Source organism: Apteryx mantelli, chromosome 17, assembly GCF_036417845.1.
Source record: "Apteryx mantelli isolate bAptMan1 chromosome 17, bAptMan1.hap1, whole genome shotgun sequence".
Classification (NCBI taxonomy): domain Eukaryota; kingdom Metazoa; phylum Chordata; class Aves; order Apterygiformes; family Apterygidae; genus Apteryx; species Apteryx mantelli.
In genome coordinates this window covers 5,372,536-5,390,986 of record NC_089994.1, presented here as the reverse complement: position 1 = coordinate 5,390,986, position 18,451 = coordinate 5,372,536, and the positions used below count along the sequence as shown (strand labels likewise).

General features: G+C 42.4%; 1 long non-coding RNA gene across 1 annotated transcript in view; it reads right to left on the bottom strand.

Annotated features, from left to right (window-relative positions):
- Positions 1 to 18,451, bottom strand: part of LOC106486437 (uncharacterized) — a 152,109-nt gene that overhangs the window by 80,507 nt on the left and 53,151 nt on the right. Inside the window, exon 2 of the long non-coding RNA XR_001292871.2 lies at positions 2,834 to 2,936. This is a non-coding gene — a long non-coding RNA (uncharacterized lncRNA). The remainder of the gene's footprint in view (positions 1 to 2,833; positions 2,937 to 18,451) is intronic.

Below are 18,451 nucleotides of genomic sequence, written 5' to 3'. Positions count from 1 at the left end.
CCTTTCACCATCATTTATTTAGCAGATACGCTTCTAACAAGCGATACATTAATCGAGTGGGCCCTCATAGGAAGCCTGTAAGACTAGTACAGTGCAAGATTGCGGACACAGCAGAGCTGCATCCCTAACGATCCTTTTCAACCCTTTCAACCTCACTCCTATCTGAACTCACGGCAGCAGCGATACATGCTACTTCCATCTTCGATGGAAATGAACCCTGCTGGGTTACATAAACATACATAGCTTAAAAGATGTCACAAGTCTGACCTCTGCCTTTCTCTGCTGGGTTTCTCAGTGTAGGACGCTGGCTATCGAACAGAATAAATGATGGAACGCAAAAAGAGCAACATCAATGAGACCAAAGGAATCCTGGCCAAAAAAAGATGACGACAAAAGACAGTGGAAATGATCTAAGGATGTCACTTGGCAACTTCACTATTGTTGTCTTGTTCTGTAGCTATGAACCGGTTTTGAAAAGCCGATAACAGTTCACTTGTGCCAGCTGAGATTAGAACACTATTCGTGTTGGTACCAAAGGAGACAAATTCCTTCCCTGCTCTTGCCAATAAGAAGAGGAGCAACACCATCTTTCTAATGGACAAAGTCTCATGTTGTATAACTCCACTAAGACAACGAAGTTTTATCAGTGATGAATTTGGTCCAGTGTTTTCATGGGACTAATGCCAAAATTGTGGTAAATGCGCTGCTGTTGATAGCATCTCTGGTGTGAGTTGTAAGGTAAATAATACTCTGATATGGTCTCCCTTTCAGACAAACATCTGGATTTCTACTGATTGCAATTTAGCTGCATAGACAATGAAGGCACTATTATTGCAAAAAGCATTAGAGGTTTCTATAGCACTGGCCATGTTCATGTGACCTTCAGCAGAGCCAATTTTAAAAGGTGGTTTTAGCACACACATTAAAAAAAAAAAAAAAAAGAGAGAGAGAGGCATCTCATCACAGCTACTTTCTATGCCACTTACTGAAGTGAGGTTCTGCTACCTCAGCTATCAGAGAGTTGTATAAGATTTAGTGGCAAATATAGCTAGTCCCTGGAGGGTTTTATAAATCTGATACAGGGAAGAGAACAAAGTTTTCCAAGGAGGCCTGATCCTGATGCCAGCAAGCATACATTAGTAACTGATGGGTCAGTATGAAGAAAGCTGTACCACTGCTTTTTTTGTAGGCCAGGAACACACTTCTCCTGGAAGATGTACCTCATTGCCTGTCTTACAGATGAGAAGCAGTTCAGCTTCACGTTAGGGGAGTTCATTCCCCATCAGCTGTTACAACTCCACTGAAAACAGTAGCAAGATCACTGTTCATTTTATAATGCCATGAACTGTGATCTAAGGAGCACTGGACTGAGACCCTCAACTCATTTCACTCCAGTTCGAAATCAACATTCATTCATTCATTATTACCTGGAATTATGATTGCGCTAAAAATCCCTCCCAGTAGCCAGCCGTTACCTTTTCAGCTTCTGAGAGTTAGTTTTGTTCTTTCTCTAAGGGATTGCACTGAATCAAAGAAAACTCTTGCACACATTAGCTCTACCCATACATAGACTGTAAACTTTTAAAGGGAAATATCTTTTGTTTCAGCTGTTCTTTCTTTTCCTTCCTTATTTTGTGGTCTTCACATATAGTCAAAGACTTGGGGCCTCCTATGTGCTAGAGGACACCCTACCGTACTGAGAACACAACTGTTGGCAGCTCTGTCCCCTACGAATGGTCCTGCCACTCAGGCCTGGGATTAATCCATGCCTCTGACCAATCTCCAGTGTCTGTATATGTAGCCTCCTCATTTTTCTCACAAGACCCTGCTACTTAGTTTCTATCTTTTCAACTGTTAGCAGTAAAGCTATTAGCACTATCCCCACACTCCTTTCAGTTCAGTGGCTTGCAGATGTTTCTGACCAAAAAAGGACCTTTTGGGACTTGCGTCTAAACTTTCTGCTGGGGTGAGAAAGAGGTAAAAGAACTGGCCTGATCTGGGCTGCTCTAATTTGATTCCCAAAGAGGGAAATCCCTTTTTATTTAATGCATCTTTATTGCCCCAAGCAGTGCAGCTGTGCAGTGGAATTAACCTAGGAGGACATTGCTGCATTACACAGAAGAGTAGCTTGTATGGGACTGCCCAGGACCGTACTTTCCCACTGTTTCTCTCTCACCACTCACAAATAGACACTGCTACTCCCCTTGACACCACTTTGAGGTCATTATTGGTTCTGGCATGAAAAGGAAGCGAGCTGTCAGTATTAAAACATAAACCATCTTAACTTATCAAAATCACAGCATGCTGTTAACTCTTCAGCAAGTGTTTTTCAACTTCGCGCTGAAGCCGTGAAAGATGCTCTCAGACTTCTACAGCATTTTAACAGCAATATGAATTCAGCTTCAGCAAAGTACCACAATGTAAGAAAACAAGGATACATCTACATCTCTCTTGCATGCTTATCTAAACAGTTTCACTTTCTACCTTTACATTCAGATTCCTGTAAGACTTTAAGCTGCTCCTAAAATGGCTCAAGTTCTTCTTTATGAGTTACATTTTAAAATACCACGTAGGTCCATCAGATGAGTTAGCAGCACACAGAACCAGATACTTTACAGAAGAACAATCTATAGCAGATGCCATTAGAAAAAAAGAAAAAAAAAGAAGGAAGGGGTTTTCTCCCCAGAAGCAAACTCAATCCTTTCGGTTTTCATAAACATTATTCTAACCTGTGGTGTGCTCTGCCTCAACATTTTACTTCCTTCTTCACAGTTCAGTGAAAATCTGGGTTCCCACAGGGAAGCACTCTTCTAGAAAAAAAACTGTATCATACCGTGGTTCTGGCAGGAGGACCATCATCTTCCTTCCCACAAACTCGGTGGCAGTCACAGCTCCTGGTCACAGGATGGGCCATACACATGCAAAGGAAGAAGAATCTGTTTGTTCAAAAAAAAAAAGATAACAGGCAATTTTATTAACTTTACACAGCATTTTGGAGTAGTTTCTGTCCCAACAGTGAAAGGTACTCCAGTTTGGTAACCTTGGCTTAGTAAGATCAAGGGTGTCACGGAACCACATGACTTTCAGTACCACAAACAAGGAACGTGAGACATTAAGACATGTGAGTAACTGGCAATGTTTGGCTTAAATTATATTAATGCCACAATGTCAGTCTGACATTTTAAAATATACACAGTCATCTGTTTTGTTATGTCTTTGAGGAAAGCGGAATATGTAGGAACAATAATCGCACCAGGGTCAAGAGCTGAGATTGCTGTCATTCTTTATGCTACTGCCACGCAAGAAGCTGCATCCAGGAGAGCAGCCTGCCTGCGCGAGGCACCGAACCCAGAGACCATCCCGCAAACGGGCAAGCGGGGAAGGGCACTAGAGAAAAATGACAGGACACCAGCTAGCTCTCCTGAGCAACAATTCATTAACCTTTGCACTGTTCCCTGAGCCATGATGGTCTGGTCTACTACTATTCCAAGACACAGGAATGAGAACGGGACGCTTCTGATTCTGTTCCCGTATGAACTTGTTTCATCCCTTTTTCTCTAAGTTAAAATACATACTGATAGTCTTTCTGCTTTAATTGCATTTTTTCGAAAGAAGAACCACACATTTTGTTTCTCATATGTTGCTGTGTTTTCCCCAGTTGGGGAAAAAAAATCCACCTTGCAAAACTAACACCTTGCTCCTGCACATATTGGCACATGCACTGTTTCCGTGTCATGTTTGCTCTGTCAAAACAAGTTTTTCTCGCCCCTCAGGGTCAACCCAGCTTTTGAAAACCAAGCTGTCGTCTCCAGGCATCATCACTAGCAGTAGCCAGATAACAGACTCCGGGTTCACATTCCAGAACGGTTATGACTAGTGATGAATGAGCCGGCTCAGAGACAGCAGGAATTTCCTACAGGTTAGCCTGACCTTCCAACACGCTCCTCTGCCTCAGCGAAGGCGGCAAATGGGACACGCCAGTCCAGGGGGCAGAGGGAGGAAGGGAGAAAAGCCTAATTACAAGGGTGACATACTGCACACTACAAATTATTATTATTTAATGGATCTGCATCTGTCCAGGTGCCTTATCAGAGGGTAAGTAAAATAATATATTAAAGCAATGTAAGAAGAGCAAATATGTTCTTGCCTCTCTCAGTAGAGGAAAACTGAAGTAAACACAGTAGATTACAGGCTGATAAGGAGCAGAAGTGTTAAATGGGGTGATGGTTTATGATTAAATGTTTGGCCTAAACATCACTAGCATCAAGATGACAAAGCATCATGTTGCCCAAAGCGTAACAGGCTTAGTGGTCGCTCCCTACTGTCGTAATCCCAGCTCCATAGCCACGTAGCGGCTTCCCACCTGAAGCAGGAACCAGACCTTGATGCATGGAGAAAGCCAGAAGCTACATCCATAGCTACACCATTTGAACTTCAGTTGCAGACTTGGTCTTTTATTTTGATACCTCCACTGTGTCTGAATGCACAGCAGACCAAATGAGCAAAAAAAAATCTATTCCAAATGTTGCATTTCAAATAGTCTAATCGTATAGTGCTGGTTATGAGATTATGCCTAATCCATCAATTGATAGTATCTACATTCCCGGGATTTCAGCTGCAGCTCTAAACTGTTCGGCATATCTAATTAGCATTAATTTACCATTTATCCCTATCACTTGTAACCATTGTACAAGTATGAAAAATACAGCCTTCCTTCAACAGTCAGTCTTTTGTATATATTTGTCAGTCCTATCTCTATCCGATTCTAGGTAAAGCCAGCGCTAGGAGCCTGATGGGAGACTTCCAGCTCCCCAGCAGAGTCAAAAAAGGTATTTGGCCATTTTCTGCAGAGGTCTGATGAAGTAGCCCTGAGAGGGAGACAAGGTTCTATAAAATATTTCTCATTAAACTGTAGATGCTATTACAAACTCAGGACAAGACATCCAGAGGGTGTCCAGGTGCATAGTTTCACCAGTCCTCCATCAGCTACGAGCCTGATGCTTGTCATTCACCAGCCCATTTCTTTGGGACGTTGCAGCAGTCACTGCAGAGTGAAAAACTACCCGTTGGACCGGTGAGTTTCTAATGCTTTAGGATAGGGTGAGTTTTTCCCAAATTAAATCTACTTATTTAACTGAGGAGGGAAATGGAGACTTTAGGGAACATGGCCTGTTCTAGTCAGCTGCAGAAGTTGCATGTAGTATTATGAATTTTGCAATTACACTTAAAATTTCAGAGAAAGTAGGAGGGAGAAAATTAGGAAAGTGTTTTCACCTAAAAACTGTATTTTTCCATTCTCCAAGACTCAATTAATAATCTTGACTTCTAGCTGAAGCAGAAACATGCTGAGAAAAAAGGAAAAGTTTTCCTTGTGCTATTTTAGGATTTCCTTCCACAGCAAGAAAGAGGGAGCAATAAAAAATAAAAAAAAAAAACCTTGAACTTCAATAAACATTTCTAAGTGAAAGTTCAAGTTTGTTCTCAGTGTTTTCTGACCTGATGCCTATAACCACTGTTCATAATTTCATATTAAAAAAAAAAAAACAAGAAAAAAACACAAAAACTTTGTTTCAAATAAAAAAGGCACTCCTGCCCCAAAGACAAGCGGAGAAGTCCCCTGCACAGCGTGGCCGGCCGGGCATCTTTCACCAGGTTACCCAGAGCCAGAGGAGCAAGCGTGTGGCCGTGCTTGTACCTGTCCTCTCTCTAGATAATGCTTCATCACCTGCAGTGGTCACCAAATGTCCTCTGCAGGCCCTCTGCACCCGACTGAACGGTTCGCCCCAAGTCTCGCTGAATCAGGAACAAGCTCTCTGAGAAGCTACCCGTAGCCTCTGCTGCACGGGGGAGGAAGGATCAGTTTTTGAAGGACAGATGTTTTGACCCTGAAGCAGTGATAGCCCTGCAGGGACCCCTGATTTGAGTCCCTGTGTGCTAGAAACACTAAATATAGCCATCTCCTCATCCAGCGGGCAATACTGAAACAGGCTGGAAAAAAATACCAAACTAAAAAATCATGACCCAAAGTGAGAAAACAGAAAGGAAGAAGGGCCAGGACGTTGTCCTTACCCCTGAAAGTGACACAGCAGCAGAGTGTTCACATCGCCCATGCAACAACAATTTTTCGAACGTTATAACTATTTCCATTCCTCTCAACTCTCAAAGCGTCTCCCCCTCCCCGCACGCTACATCACATCAGATGACTAATGAGTTTGACCCTTCTCCAACCCCTATCTGCAGTCTCTCATGGCTCCGTCACCGTTTGCTTCCTGCCTTTATTAGATCAGATGGGCTGTGTGCGCTCTGGGGCCCGGAGCCAGAGGGACGCAGAGAGACAGAGACACGAGGGCCATCCTCGCCGAGCCTCCAGGGCCGCGCGCCTTGCGTTTCCTCACTCTGCTGCTGCAAGGATGTTCCACTCCAGCGTTTTTTCTCACTCCCATGATAAACATCGCTGCTTCCTCCCGCTAGAAGGAGGAGGAAAGCGATGCAGGCCTCTCCATAATGTCATTCTAGGCTGGGCAGGACTGCATTACGGGGTTTCCAAGAGACTAATTAGTGCACTGCTTTACTTTAACACGGGTGAGTCCTTCAGCTTCTGCCTCTTTCCCCCCTCCCTGTTTCTCTCTTTCTTTCTCTTTTCTCCCACTTCCCTGCACCTTTCATCTTTTATTCTTTCTTCCTGCCTAACCCACATCGGCCATTTGACACTCTCTTAACATCATTTACCCATCTCTTTAATGCAGATGATCATCAAATCCCTGGCCACTTGGGTATTTCTAACATATTTTCATGCTGATTTTTGGGCACCTTATTTGCCTTTTATCTCACTGTGTTGGGATGGTGAACTCACATTGCTTTCTCACTTGTGTTGGGACAGGACTAAGAAAGACTGGGTAGAAAAATTCAAACTAAACACTTTTTTTTTCTTCCTGGAAACTATTAGTTCAGTCAAACTGAAACATTCAGCAGAGATGGGTTAGTCTAGCTCATTTCCAAAGGGTTATAAAGAGGAATCCAGTTGTGGTTTCCTCACCCGGTAAGCCTGGAGATCTGCTTGAGCCTTGGCAGGCCAGTCCACTTGGACCTCTACAGAAATGAGGACCTGAAGACTTCAGGACTGTCCCTGATCATAGTCTCAAGGTCTGCTAGTGAAGATTTTCAAAATCTGGGAATTTCTTTTCTAATTTGAACAAAACCAAACGTAAAAATATCAATACCTCTCACAAAAAAAGTTACTTCTTTCTGCACAGCTCCAGCACAGGCAATCTAGCATTAATAAAGTTCATGGCATTACAGTCCAAGACCATCACGCACCTAAGGACAGCATTCACCTATCAACGATCCTGACAACATCTCACATTTAAACATGTCTAAGTGAGAGATTCGTGTCACCCATTATAATAAGTGGGACTTGAAAGTAGAACCTGGATTGAATTCCACACTTTCCAGTGTGGCGGACATATAAATACTGCATGTAGGATCAATAAATGATTACTAGCTCTGTTAACAAGTGGCTAATGTCTTGTTACAGACTTTTATAGAGTCCAGCTGGTCAATAGGTTGCATTTAACCATGACTTATGATCACCTATATCACATAATAACCATGCCTGTAATATGCTTACAGAGTCCATTCATCATGCATTAATCCTTTTAAATTTATTTATTAATATACTCTTATTCTAATGTTTCACCAAATGGAATAATAATAATAATAATCAGCAAAAGAAGAAGAGCTTTGCATTTTATAGCCATGCTTTATCTTGCCCAAGGAACAGATTCTGAATCACAGGTTCAGTTCAAGCCCACTCCCGGAGATGAGATCTGAAGCGCTGGTTCAGGCTGAAAGTATATTCTGAGACTCTCAGAATTCACTTAGAAGGAACATGGATCAGCCATCTCGGATAATGACAACAACGAAGGAAATACACAGGCACGTCTCCAGGGAAAGAACCATAGACCACAGAGCAATAAACAGAGCCAGAGACTCCAGTGAGGAAAGTGGTAGAAACCACTGCAAAGTCTCTGTTTAATCCCTTTGGACTAGAAGCTTTCCCTTGCAAGACGTTTTCATTGCGTATGTGCAACACTCGAATTGAGGAGCCATGCAGCACACGCAACACACGTACTGCACCCACGACAGAGAAGAGAAAGTGGAAGCCCCCTAGATTGCACATCTTCAGAAGAAGCCTTTCCCATACGACACATATCCTTGTTTTATGAGCTCCAGCTTGTACCTGTTGCCTCACTCTCGCATCTGTAGGATGCAAGGACTGGATCCTCAGCTGCTTCATCCCAGCAACATATTCTCACAGACAGAACAGAACAGGTTCAAAACCTCAGTAAGCACCAATTCATATTAACGTTAGGGCCCACTACACCCCTCTGACAGCAAAGGCCTTAAAACACAAGACTCTATATCTACCTCCTGCCCCTCAGGTTGCTAGTGCTGAACAGAAGTATTGGCTCTCGCACATATAACTGTGAGGAGTGCGAAGTTCTGCCTATCATCTTAAAAATCAAGCAGTTAAGCAGTATTTCAGAAATAGTTAATGGGATTTTCCCACCAGTAAACTCTGTGCTAAATGGTACGTTTTAATAAGAAAAGAATCAAAATCTCATTTATGGACTAAGAAGGTTGTACAGAGGGTAACATTAGGGGAGACTTTGCCAGAGAAAACAGAAGACTTAATAAGAGAAGGACTCAAGAGTATTAGTAAGAAAAGTTGTGAGCTGCCTACAGGCTTTTTCTCTTCTGGTATCACAGTGGAAGAAAAACCCCTGTGGTTGATTCATTATGCTCTTTCATTTCTTCATATATAATTTACATGCAACATAAATATGGTGAAGTATTATTTCTGGATTGCATTCTTGGGCCTTGATCCAAAGCCCACTGAAGCTGAGAGAAAGACTCCTAGGTTGCAAAAATCAAATATTATTGAGAAACTGGCCTATTATACGCCAACATTCATTAGACAAGAGTTTATATTCTAGTAAGGGTTAAAGACTCAGGCCCCAGCTCAGCAAAATGTTAAGTACATGCTTAACTTTAAGGTTACACTCAAATCCCAAGTGGATCTAAAGCACATGCTTAATTGCTTTGCTGAATCAAAGCAAGTACAGATTTTTATCTGAATTTAACTGCAGCAGTGATCTGGACTACTGGGTGGCTGACACCACGTGAAACTTTCTTGAGGAGCTTCAGAACTTTATTATTCTGGATCCATCCATCCACAAAAATATACAAGGAATCATCATGACGACTAGAAGTGTTTTTCAGGTTCAGGCAAAGAAAAAATTAGTTCTGCCTCAGTTTAGTTCTTAGACAAAGGTTGCATCTGTTTTTCTTTCATATGAGCTTCTTTGTTCATCACTGGTGTTTTGATTTTCTCATCTTGCTGCTCAAAGAGCTCAGTGGGTAAATCCTCCTGCCTCAGGAGCAGAACAAACTCCTTATTTGGGTGGCAAAGCAAAGCCAAGTGTCTGAAATCTCTCTGCCTTCTGATCCCAATAATCCAGTGCTGGAACAAGACGACCTCAAAGGTCTTTTCCATTAAAATCTTACAGACTTAACAGTTCTTTTGGATAAAACACAGGGATTCAGACACTTATGGCCTGTCCCCTACTGCCTCGCTTACCTTCGCTGTCTTGTACTAGGGTGAGCATCCACGGAGGAAGGATTTGTCATCACCTCCCTACTGCAGAGTGACAGCTCCTGCCTCCCTATGTTCCTATGTCCTCCTTAGGTTTCTGAGGCTAGGAACTGAAAGTCTGGCCAATTTTACACTGGACAAGCTGGTTGCTCTATGAGTTGCTATCCAAGCGTAGGCAGGCTGGCCTGTTCCAGGATAGCAGCCCTTTTTTCAGAATGGCCTTTTAAAAATACATATTTCAAAACTCACAGCCCTAGCTCCAGAAACTTTCAGCAATTTGCCTGGAATTGCACAGAAAGTCTGTGGCAAAGCAGTGACAATGACTTGGTCATAAATCCACCAGTTCCTAGGTTTGTGCCCCCAAACTGAACCATCTGGCTTTCCCGTGTCCCTCACTTGCTTTTATCCTACTCCCAGCAGAGCCATCTCACAGCGACAGGCAGGCGTCTTGTAACTCACGGCCTCCAAAAAGCCTTCCTCGTATTTCTCCTTATAGCGCTGTCATGGTTGCTTTAAGGTTTGGTCCGTTACCTTGTACGTAAATGGCAGGTCTGAAAAGTAAGGACGCAAATAAAACAAGCACCTTTACATCACGTGCATTAGCCCAGCTATTTCATCGCAGACTTACTTGTGTGGGCCTTCTTGTCGCCCTGCAGATGCAGAGATTTGAGAGCACACGCACCACGCCACGACCTTTCGGCGCTCTCGAGATGGCCATGGCTGCTGCTGCTGCTTTCGGGAATCTCTAGGGAAAAGCTTCAGAGCAGTGCAGTGATTTGTTAGTGTCATCAAGAATAAGAAAAGATTGCGGGGGGAATTCATACATATGAAAACCAGAGACACAACCCTGAGGTGCGTGCCGGAGGTCTTTCAAGGTTACCATATGTCACTGGATTAATCCCAACAGTTTTAAGGTAGAGGTGAGAAATGTTCCAATTCCACAATTAACTTCAAAAGGAAAGATTCTTATGCCTCTGCCTTTTGGCACTGCTGGTTTGTCGCAAGCCAAGAAGAACTAGAAAACCTTCAGGAAAGCCAGCTCCGCATCTCTGACCAACAGATTCCAAACATGTTGCAATCTTGGCTCGCTTAAGTAAGCCAGTTTCAAAAGAAGGAAAGTCTGTGCCAGGGTTACAATAATTGCCTGTCAGGAGCCTCTTTATTGAAAAAAAATTTTTTTTTTCTTTTAAGTGGAAATTGGGACAGCCATGGAAAGATATTAAGGCTGCATTTTGCACCAGTGAAACCTTCCAACAAACAGGCAATAGCTAATTCCCTATCAGTTCACCGTTTTCTTAACCTCCCAGAAACAAATGGCGACTGTCAGCGGTTGCCCACAGAAAACAATTTGTGCTGCCCCACTTAAGATGACCAGAAGTCATGATTTGACATGAAACACCAGAAATGCATTCAAAACATTTCCAGTGAATTTCTCTTCTTCTTTTCCGCCCAAGGGAAACAGAACCAGAGGCTGCCTTAGCTCCTGGAGACCCTCCTGTTGGCGCTCATCGTGCAGAGCATCCCTCGAGGCAGGGCACGTCTTCAGCAACGGAGCAGAGAGTCTCAGGACCCGGGAAGCCCCTGTATCCACGAGCATCCTCTATTTAGCACGTTTTAAAGAAGCAGTAATGCCACTGCAGTTCAGCTATTTCCAAAGCTCTGCTCTGCAAAAGACCCACTGCTTAATTTTCCGTAGCGATCGCTTTTGTTTTGGCTGTCTGTAAACAAGCAGAAGAGGGAACAACGGGTATTCCCCTTTTACAAAAAGGGAAGATAATACGCCACCCCCGAAGGTGCACGAAGCTCATGCTAATAAATCAGGGAAGTTAAACGCTGAGCATTGCGTAGGTACACGGCTTATATCCCATAATCCCACTCCAAAGAGAGCTTTCGCGCTGCCACTCCCTAACAACCCCCCAAAAAGCAGCTGGTTTTGCGACTGCCTGAGCCCCTTCAGGTGCAGATGGCAGAGCGAGGTGCTGCGGGGGCCCCTGGGCCGCTAAGGGTTGTGCCGCGGAGCCGAGGGGCTGCAGGTGGAACCGGGGCAGAGCCCAGCCTGAGGAACCGCTCTCCTCCCCTCCGCGCGCGGCGCTGCAAAGCGGCAGGCATGAAATGCGCACCGCAGGGGCAGACAGACCACGCACAATTAAAGCATTTGCCAAGCCGAAAGGCTGCCTGACACCCCCAGGCAATGATGCAATACAACAGGCTTATTTCTGATTTCAAAAAATCAGAGCAGGACCATATCTGGTATATTCTAAATTATGCATTCTACAGTATAGGTATGTTCCATCTGAATGCATATTTTAACTCTAAAGAAAGAGGACAAATTTGTTCATATATTAATTCTAACATTTCTTTAAAAAAAACAAACAGCTGTTATAAATGTATTATTTTTATGTAGCATTGTATTCTTTCCTAGTGAATCAAAAAGCAATATGCAAAATAAATCAGCTGTCTACAAAGGGTTAAGCCAGAAACTGTTACTCTTTAATGACTGGTGCACAACCTGCAGTTCTTTGCAAACAAATTCCTTCTGTACAGGAAAGTATGAAGAGCATGAAAATGAGGGGATTACTGAAAAGAACAAAGATCACCTAAATACAAGGATAAAGTGGAAAACACTCAACCTAGAAACTTAGGAGCTTGGCAGAGCTCCCTCCAAATCCAGCCTCCCCGGCTGCTGCTCCCAGGCCAGTTCTGCAACACCAGTCACAAGAAACGCTGGGTGCACCAGCTACTCCAGAAACTGCTCGGAAAAGGAAATGCCGGGCTGATACCCTTCTGGCTAGTTTTGGCCATCAGATCAGGCTGGTTATACATAGCGACTACAGGGTACCAGGCACAGCTTCTTCTGCTGCTACCTTCTCATTTTTGTCTTCTGCCTTCTCTGATGCTCATCCCTTTCCTGAGTTTTGAAAAAACACAGTATGTTCTTCAGGTCGGTGCTTGTGTAGCTGTTGTCTTAATGTCTGTGCTGCCACTAGCACCATGCGGCTTTAATGGGAAAAACTGAACATCACCTCTAATGTTTACAATAATGATTACTTAATATGATAAGAACTAAGGACCACATGTGGAAGTTGAGGTCTCACCAAGAGATTTTTAATTTCTCAAGAAAACCTTGTTAGTCCATATGCAGAGCAGCTGCCATACAGGATGGTGTGTAAGACAATAAACCAGGTGGTTATTTCTAGTTATTTCATGGTTTCTGAGCTCTTCCTGCAGTGGCAGAGGCCATTCACCTCCAACAGGATCCTGCGTGAAAACCTTGCTCTTAAACTCCCCGTCTCTGACTCAGGCTGTCACTCTGTTATGCACTTGGCTCGCATCAAGTCCGTTGGCTGTAGATGCATGCCAGCTGTGTAGGAAATTGCACTGTACTTCTCCTATGCCAGCTTTTAGGTGTTGCAGACTTACTCATCCTCGTACCATCAAGCTGACACGTTCCTGATTTGCCCAGACTAGAGCTGGCATGGCTTGGGGAAAGACATTACTGGTCAGCTCCAGTTGACTCATTCCCAGCAGTTGTGCAGTCAACAGAACTGACATCCAGACATCGTACACAGAGCTTAAACTTTGCTCTACCTCTTCTGGAACAAAAGTGGTTTCTCATCCCTACAGTTATGTACACTGCAGTGATCCTTTCATGTTTCTGGAAGACCTGGTTTCTTATGTCACATATTTTAGCAGCTATCTTGTTGTGGGAGATTCGCTCTCATTTTCCTTCAACATCCTGACTCCTTAACAAGTGCCTACAAATCTAGTATTTCCTGACATCACTCTGTATTATCTCTAGCCTCTTCCCATTCTCAAATACAGGGGTCTCAAGCTTACTCCTACATTTTATTCATCACGAAAGTGTTTAAGCCTCCTCAAACCTCCATGGGTACATTAGCCAAGGACATTCCCACTAGCTATCCAGACTTCAGTGAGCACTTGAGGGCCATCTGGACCTTCAGACTGCCTTTTGGCAATGCCAGTCTTATGCTAGCTGTATCTTTAATATAGCATTCGAAAAGGGCAGAGAACCTGAGCTCACAGAAAGGTGGGCCAGATGCCAGCAGTCATTTTGCCTATGCAGGAAACACCCTCAGTGCCAGTTTTTCTGTATCTGATCCTTAACAACCAATTAGTGAACAAGCAAACATATCCAGACATCTCCCCTCATCACTCTTAAAGTGGAAACAAGTGCCCAAACTGTCCTCACGCATATGCACACACAGCCCTAATTTAGACAGTAGAAAAACCTAAATGGTGACAAGGAGAAGGAGCCAGTGCTGACCCAGCAAGATCAATTCGGTGGCTGTAAAAAAATTAAACCTTAGTTTAAATATTAGTGCGCAGGAACACCAACTAAAATTAAAGGGAGAAAGAAACATGTATCGGGTCACAAAAGATTACAATGATCAATTTACATGCAATACACATCTATTTAAAGTGAAATGAATGCCACTTACTGTTTCCTAGAGTGGAAGAGTGCATGTTATAATTCCAGTTATAATGAAGTATCCACTAAGAGTGAAAGCAAATGGCTCAGCGATGGGTCAAACTCTAAAGCCCTTAACCAATGTTAACTCAGATCTCAGATCATGAGAAAGATCAGGGAGTTTCTCAACACCACGAATGGAGGAGCCTTCTCCGAGACCGTCCTTCATGGTCAGGGCTAACATGCATCTTTGTAATTCTGCAGCTGTTAACTGCTTGCCATTTTGCTAAAAACTGCCTTTTATACAGCAAATTGTTGCAGAATCAAAAGTTAAATTTACAGTATGATGCATTACTACGGGGCCAAAATTTCCTGCCAAAAGGGAAAGAGCTTAAAGCATGAAAAGTATAAGGAAAAAGAAGCACCCCTAATGTTTACTGCATCAATTTCCCTGGAAGGAATTTGAGAACAAGACTCCCGAGATAGTAACTCCCCTACTCCATACACCTGGGGCTAGGACTGGAGCTGAGAAATGAACTTTACCTGTGGGCACATAATTGCAAAATTCTTCATTCAGAGGAACTCGTGCACTTTCATCTAGAGCATCTGGCATTGATTTCATTCACAGAGGCCGTTGATTGAATCCGGTATGGTGATCCCCACGTAAATAGCAGTCATCTTCTGACATTATCATGGTCAGGTGGGAAGAAAAAGGCAGCTACCCATTTCAGGTGCTTTGTTCTGGATATGGCATAGTATCAAGCACAACCTAAGAGCAGTACACAGTCCGATTCCCCAAATCGCAGGACAAAGGACAGCAGAGAAAAACAAATGACTTGTCTGCGCAGCAAGTTAACACCAAAGCAAAAAAACAGGATCCAGACCCCCCACGCCCAGTACTGCATGAACCCAAAACTATCCAGAGACAGCAATTATCACTCTGAACTACATTCAAAATTGCAATATGGAGTCAGACTATTAAAAGAGCTACAGGTCACGTTTTTAAACTGTTCAAACCCATGAGCACCGGATTTCAAAGAACTTAATATTCATTCAAACCCTTAAAGAAGGGCCAGAAGTCCCCAAGAGGTCAGAGGCTGCCACACAGAACAAGCACAAATGTCCATTCGCTTATTCAGGTGGCCTACGAGGACTTCTGAGGAATCCCACCCCCCAACCCCGCAGCGGCAAGGGGATACCAAAGGAATAATCTCATCATCCCACAAGGACAAGAACTGCAGTGACGGGATTCATCAAAGATATGTAAGAGAAAGGACTCTGTAAAACACATCAACGAAAACAAGCAAACAAGTGATCCCTATCACCAGCACTCAAACTGTTTTCCAGCTAACACTCCTGGAAAAAATAAAGAAACAGTTTATGGGTTCGGCTTTAGAGGGCTGCCAATTACATTCTGCTGGCATTTTAGGCCCAGTCCTGACCTCATTTACCCCACTTCATTTCCCAATTTTCTTTGATGATTTCAGTGGTGTTAATCCCAGTGTACTCTCATGTGAGGGACAGAAGAATGCAAAGTGCTTTTTTTTTTTTTTTAAGAAAACTTCTGAGCTACAGCTGAAGTAAGGTTGATCTTTGGTAATTCATTCTTTCATAGCAATAAATGGAGAAAGCACAAACGCTGTCTGTTCATCAAACGCTCTCCCCATTGTGCTCTGTTACAAAGTTGTCCATCCTCCTCATTACACTTAAAAGTTCATTTTAGTCTCAGTTTGTCGGGGAAGGTTATTCCACCTAGTTGCATCCCTTTTTATTATATTTCAAATACAAAGCTTGCAAAGTTTGGTCTTTCAAGGTTTCCAGATTTTTTTTCTCAAAGATCCTTTTCCTCCTTTGAAACTATTTCTCCTTTGGAGATACTCAAATCTCCTTCCCATTAAAAGTAGTGAATGTCGGGGTTCATTCAACGTGCTCCATTAAGCAGATGTCCAGGAGAAGACAACTTGGTCGGGTACAACTTGGCACATCGCTCTAAGGTCTGCACACGTATTGGGCTTGCAGGACTCAGCTGTTCCACTGCAGTTAGGGCAGCTCTTTCTTGTGATTTGCTCCCTTGAATACACGTGCAAAGATTCAGTAGGGAAGTCAAGTGCTCCTTGTTTTAATGTAGAAAGCAGTATCATAATGCAGAACCAATATGTTAAAGTTTTGACTGCAGTTGATTGATTGAATAAAAAAAACCCAAAACTTAAAAGCATGAATTTCTCTTAAATTCCAATACCTTTGTTTTCTCAAAATTTCCCAAAAGAAATGTTTTTAAAGTGTTTTACTCTATTAGGACAAGAACAATCCCAAACAACTCTGCAGCCAAACAGAATTTTCTAAGATTTTTTCTTTTAAATCAACTTGCCCCTTCCTTCATGAAATTCAAAAGATTTTGACCACTTCTAGTTTTGACTCATGATTGTGCAATACTGCAGCACTTCTTCTAACGACATCTATTTCCTACTAACTTGGCTGAATTGTAAAGTCAGCTGTACAGCAGAGCAGACAACCCAAAAGTTACATGGTGAAGAAAACTTCACTTGCTCCCCCTCTTTTTTTTAAAACTTTTAAATTCAGAATATGCCTGAACTATCTAGTCAAGGCCACAGACCTTGTTATGCTTGAAGGGTAGGAAGTACCTCTATTTTAAAAATTTGTTTTTTTTCCAAGAGTTTTCAAAAGTTTTTTTTGTAGAAATAAGTAATATTTAAAGAAATATCAACCTTCCGTTACTGAAAATCTCTTTAGTGGAAGATAAAGAAAAATTTAAAATAATACTGAGTTACCAAAGCAACATGTAAGGGCATGTGGAAGGGAAAATTTCTGGAGTTCCTGACAAGAGAAAGCTATAATACCCCCAGCTATTTTTTGCAAGAACCTTCATTCCTGATGTTTGTTTACCAGACCAGACCAGTAACGGCTGTAAAGACCTTATTAGATAACGCTCTTGAGACGACAGTGATGATACCAGCCAAGGTGAAAGGAAGGTGCAACTATCAAGGAATTAAAGTCAGTAAAGGCAAACGCGAGTGTTTCCAATTCTCCATACCTGAGTAACGCAACTGATGCTAATGGTTATCTGAAAGCAACTGCATAACGCATTTCTATCACATGTCCTATTTCCAAAAGACGCACTACACCGAGACACCAGACATGCAGGGGATACTCTCCTTGTCCGTGTTATCCTTAAGCACTTATTTTAGAGCCTGACTTAGGAAGGTCACATCTCATGTCTGGAGCTTCCCACTGCTCTCTTGAGATGACACTGACTACAGCGAGAGAGGCCAGAGACCCCGGTTCAGGCATCAAAGTTAACAGTCTAAAGCTCAAATGAACATATCCTCCCACAGCGCAGAAATTCCAGAAGCCTTTAAGTGAATCAGGTAGAAAAACTCTTTGAAGTCAATGACACCTAGGTTTGTAAATGCTTTTGACTTTGCTATTACTCACCTGGCTCCTGTGCTTTGTGCTCTCCTCAATACATCAATATATAAACCTAGGTCATGGACAGATGGGTGTTATAATGCTTCCCCAAATATTAGTGATTTATTCCCAGCCTCTGAGATATTATTTTAATATATCTCACTTTGTCAGTATAATTGTGATGGAATGCCCCTTCAGGTGAGTTGTAAAGGTGAAAATAAAAGCACTTCTGTTCAAAGCAGCAAAGAAATCACGAAAAGCAAACAAGCAAGCTGTGTTAGATACTGTCTTAGAAACGCCTGTGTTTCAACAGTAATTAAATGGATGTAGACACAATGTCTATCAGGTCAGGTTTAGATCTTACGCAGATCTCCCACTACACACCTCTAACACGCTAAATAGGAATGGCAGATCATGTAGGGTAATAAGAGAATGGGGTTTGTTTCATGTGAAATAAAATCTAAACTATTAAAACCAGCTTTGTCACAAATTTTAGAGCAATAGGTACCTGGAAAAATCCTACAGAAAGTGAAATGAATGTTTCTTACGCACTTTAGCTCAAAGGTTATATATTAACTTAGACACTATAAAATATTGTTTAAACAACCAGAATATTAAATACAAAAACAAAAAAGTATCAGAAACTGTTGCAGTCTTACTATCTTAAAAAGACCACATGATATATGGAAATGCAAAAAACTAACTATTAATTATAACATTTATTCTTTTCTACAGTGTAAGTACAGACTTTCAAATTCCTTCATTTTCTACTAAGTGTGGGACTTGGTAAAGTACTCACTATCTGAAAAAACGTTTATCGACAGACATGACATGCAACCAGCCTGAGAAAACATTATGGTTCATAATCTGTATTTTTTGGCATTTTGCGCAGCCTTCATGTGAAATAATCTTGTTTTATTGCATTTAACTGAGCAACAGTT